Below are 4,691 nucleotides of genomic sequence, written 5' to 3'. Positions count from 1 at the left end.
ATCGGGCAAAAGGTACAGAAGTGTGAAAACGCACACCTCCAGATTCAGGGACAGTTTCTTTCCAGCTGTTATCAGGCAACTGAACCATCCCACCACAACCAGAGAGCAGTCCTGAACTACTATCTACCTCATTGGAGACCCTCGAACTATCCTTGATCGGACTTTGCTGGCTTTAACTTGCACTAAACGTTATTCCCTTATCATGTATCTGTACACTGTAAATGGCTCGATTGTAATTGTGTATTGTATTTCCGCTGACTGGTTAGCGCGCAACAAAAGCTTTTCACTGTACCTCGGTACACGTGACGATAAACTAAACTGAACAAGTGCAGAGGGTACGTGTGCGATGTCTGCGATGCTGGCTGATTCAGACGTGAAATAGGGAACCGCTCAACTAGTGGGTGAGGCAGTGAAATGTCATCAATCACCAAGCCAGGCACTCACTGTCCCATCATGTTGCCTGGGCGTCAGCTGCAAGTGAAATACGAGCTTGTCCACCCCGATATGTCACGGCATTGCGAGCTGTCACGGACTTGGTGTGTGTAGCCATTGGGCCTGACCGGAAATCGGCCATGAAGATATTGATTGCTAGCGTTCCTGCTTCATCATCCACCACTTGTGTGTTCACCCACCAAGCCTCTGGGCTCTGCCATTCTCTTTCAAAACCAGTTAGCCTCTCGCCTGCTGTGAAACCCCCCTCTCTGGCCACCAGTTTCATAAGACTTTGCCTTCCATCACAGTGAGGAGGAGATTCACTGGGATGGATGTTTGTGTAAATTGTGTTCATTCTGTGTCTTGGTTATTTTCTTGTTGGATGACTGCAGAAACCAAATTTCGTTTGAACTTCATTTGAGGTTCAAATGACAATAAACGGTATTGTATTGTATTGTATTTCCAGAGGAATGGGTGTAGGAAGGAATGGCAGATGCTGAAGATAGACACAAAATGCTGGAGCAACTCTGGTGCAGATGCGGGACAGGCAGCATCTCTGGAGAGAAGGAATTGGTGGGGGGGGGGGGGGGGGGGGGGGGGGGGAAGGTGATTGATTGAAAGGTACAGCATGGAAACAGGACCTTCGGCCCATCGAGCTCTGGCTGACCATTGAACTCAATCGGCCAGGCAGCATCCACAGAGGCAATCGACAGATGCCGTCTTGAGACAGAGGGCACAGTCTAAAGGGACGTACCTTTAGAAAGATGAGGCGGAATTTCTTCAGTCAGAGGGTGGTGAATCTGTGGAATTCATTGCCACAGACGGCTGTGGAGGCCAATTCAGTGGGTACTTTTAAGGTAGAGATAGATAGATTCTTGATTAGTGCGGGTGTCAGGAGTTATGGGGAGAAGGCTAGAGAATGGGGTTTGGAGGGAGAGATAGATCAGCCATCTCTCTGTTACTTCTCCTGTAACCTCAGCCGATCCCCATCCAATTATATCCTGACCTTTGATGTGTTAGGTCAGCCAGTGATTTAACAGCTGGCATAACATGCCTGACGTCTCCGCTCTGCCTTTCAGCGTGTTAACCCGATGACGAGTATATTATTGTGAGCAATGTGTATCAACCTATGTATGATTCAACGTAACAGCGGTTGGAACAGTCATCGATGTCGTTTGGAGATACAGGCCCTTCGGCCCACTCTGTCCACGAACACCAGCGATCGCCCGTACACTCGCTTCATCCCACACACGAGGGAAAAATCACAGGAGCCGCTTAACTTACAAACCCGCACGTCTTTGGAGTGTGGGAGGAAACTGGAGCACCCGGAGAAAACCCACGCGGTCACGGGGAGAACGTTCAAACTCCGTACAGACAGCGCCCGTAGTCAGGATTGAACCGGGGTCTTCTAGCGCTGTGAGGCAGCAGCTCTACCCGCTGCACCACCGTGCCGCACTATCAGCTCGGCACTGCATGTTAACAAACCTTTACAAGGTTAATTCCCGGGATGGCGGGACTGTCATATGCTGAGAGAATGGAGCAGCTGGGCTTGTACACTCTGGAGTTTAGAAGGATGAGAGGGGATCTCATTGAAACATGTAAGATTGTTAAGGGTTTGGACACGCTAGAGGCAGGAAACATGTTCCCGATGTTGGGGGAGTCCAGAACCAGGGGCCACAGTTTAAGAATAAGGGGTAAGCCATTTAGAACGGAGATGAGGAAACACTTTTTCTCACAGAGTTGTGAGTCTGTGGAATTCTCTGCCTCAGAGGGCGGTGGAAGCAGGTTCTCTGGATGCTTTCAAGAGAGAGCTGGATAGGGCTCTTAAAGATAGCGGAGTCAGGGGATATGGGGAGAAGGCAGGAACGGGGTACTGATTGTGGATGATCAGCCATGATCACATTGAATGGCGGTGCGGGCTCGAAGGGCCGAATGGCCTACTCCTGCACCTATTGTCTATAAACCTTTCATATTCACCACAAAAATTCCAGTTTGACGAAGGGTCCCGACCAGAAACGTCACCTGTCCATTCCCTCCTGACCCACTGAGTTCCTCCAGCACTTTGTCTTTGGCTCAGATTTCCAGACCATCCTGGTGGAAAACATCTTCAATGTTATATCCCCTTCCTTAACCCTCGAGCTGTCTCCTCCCACCCCCCAGCCCTCGGGCTCCTCCTCCTCCCTTTTTCCTCCCTTCTCCCCCCCACCCCCTATCAGTCTGAAGAAGGGTTTCGGCCCAAAACGTCACCTATTTCCTTCGCTCCATAGATGCTGCTGCCCCCGCTGAGTTTCTCCAGCATTTTTGTGTACCTCCAATGTTATTTATGTCGGAGCTTCTATATTGAAAGTTCCCGACTCAAAATGGAACCAAGTGTTTGACTGAGTGTCGGTGAAACATTAAACTTCCAGCGGTTTCCAGCAGAGTTTAGTGATGGAAAAACACCGGGCTAATTAAAGGCATGAAGTGTCAACACAGAGTACTTTGTCAAAGCTGCTGACATACCTTGCCTGTGACAGAAGGCATTATCCTTAACCATTTAGAATAATGTCATGCACTTCCCTATTTATGTGAGAGATTGTTGGGAAATACAAAGTGCGTCAGCTATGAATCACAATTCACAATGCTTAGAGTACCCGCTTTTGTACATAACTCGTGATTCCCAAACCAATAAATTGCCTCGTAGCGTGGGATCATTTGTTCATTACTTTCCCTTTTTGTGCAGCAAGGAAGTATTTTTCATTCACTCTGATGTTCCCGTACACTTCAGTGAAAACTCAAACTCAATCTCTGTCAGCCACCAGCTAGCGACGTACAGCAGGGAAGCAGGCCATTCGGCCCAACTTATCCATGCCAACCAAGATGCCCCATCTACGCCAGCCCCGTTTGCCTGCATTTGGCCCGTTCTTGCTGGAAAGTCATCCTACTGAGGGATCCAGGAGCTGTCCGAGTTGTTTGTATATATTTATCATGATCTCGAAATCCAGTTGTCTTACAGATGCAGGAAGCAGAAATACTTGAGGCAGGACATGGTGAGAACACAGTTGAAAGGCAAATGGATTTTTAAGAGCCTCTATTAAGAGCGTTTAATGGCATTCTTACTGGCTGCAACTTAACAAGTCATTCAACACAAAAAAACAAACATACAGTAATCTAAAATACAATAAATTATTGACCTTAATACTAAACATAATCATTCTGTCAACATACGAGGAATTTCATTTGCCAAACAGTCATACCAATAAAAAGCAACAAGACACACAAAATATATTTTAACATGAACATCCACCACAGTGACTCCTCCACATTCCTCACTGTGATGAAAGTTCAATCTCTTCCCTTCTTTGTTCTACTGCGGTTGGGGGTCTCGAGCCTTCCGTTGATGGGGGCGATCATGGTTCGTGTAGCTGGACGTTGGGCCCTCCTTGATCAAACTCCGCATGCCGGGGGGGGGGTCGTTCCATTAACCCACCCCCCTCCTCCGCGCTGGACGATCAGACCCCGGGTCGGGGCTGGTCGAAACCCTCTGCATCATTTACTAAGTAATAGTGAAACCAAAGACACAGACCGTAGAAGATCACAGTTGCTGAGGTCAGTGTTGTGCAGCGTTCAAGAGCCTGATGGTTGTTGGGAACAAGCTGTTCTTGAACCTGGAGGGTCTGTGGTGAGAGCGTGGCCAGGGTAATATTTAAACTTAAAAGCACAATAACAAACTTTTGTTAGAGGGGGCAACCAGGTGGGCGTGGCTGGATTGGGTGGGAGGACCTTGCTAAAGTTTCCTTGCTAAATGAATGTTTCTGATTGTTACTTTTGTTACTTTAGCTTTGTGGGGCTAAGCAGAAATAGAGAGTGCCGGAGCTGAAGAGGAGGACTACTTTGGCAACCCATAACAGCCACTCAGAGTGAGAATCTATCAATAAGAAGCAACAGAAGAACTGGCCTTCCATTTTATTATGACAGAGAACCTTTAGGGACAGGACTGGTGGAATAAATGCCAGTAGTATTTACACTTACAGCAAACATGTGATAGCTAAGATTATAGTGTACTATTGATCTATTGTTTCCCTTCATTATTCTGTCGTGCCTGAAACCGAAAGCATCCTCTACAGACCCGTTTCTCTCTTTAAATGTTCATCCAACAACAGAGCAAACTCAAAAGCTCTGGAGATAATGAAGATGAAGTGGAGGAAGTTGTTACCTGAACTTTGGGCCGTTCGATAAAAGTGTCGTTGATGCAGCTCCACTGTTTTAATGTCCACGAC

General features: G+C 47.5%; 1 long non-coding RNA gene across 1 annotated transcript in view; it reads left to right on the top strand.

The window, feature by feature from the left end:
* LOC116985490 overlaps window positions 1-3,258 on the top strand; it is a 7,431-nt gene extending 4,173 nt beyond the window's left edge. The window contains exons 2-3 of the long non-coding RNA XR_004415288.1: window positions 105-108; window positions 3,248-3,258. This is a non-coding gene — a long non-coding RNA (uncharacterized LOC116985490). The remainder of the gene's footprint in view (window positions 1-104; window positions 109-3,247) is intronic.
* The last annotated feature ends 1,433 nt before the right edge of the window (window positions 3,259-4,691 follow it).

Source organism: Amblyraja radiata, chromosome 22, assembly GCF_010909765.2.
Source record: "Amblyraja radiata isolate CabotCenter1 chromosome 22, sAmbRad1.1.pri, whole genome shotgun sequence".
Taxonomy (NCBI): Eukaryota; Metazoa; Chordata; class Chondrichthyes; order Rajiformes; family Rajidae; genus Amblyraja; species Amblyraja radiata.
Note: the sequence above shows the minus strand (reverse complement) of the source record. Positions and strands in the feature narration are given on the sequence as shown.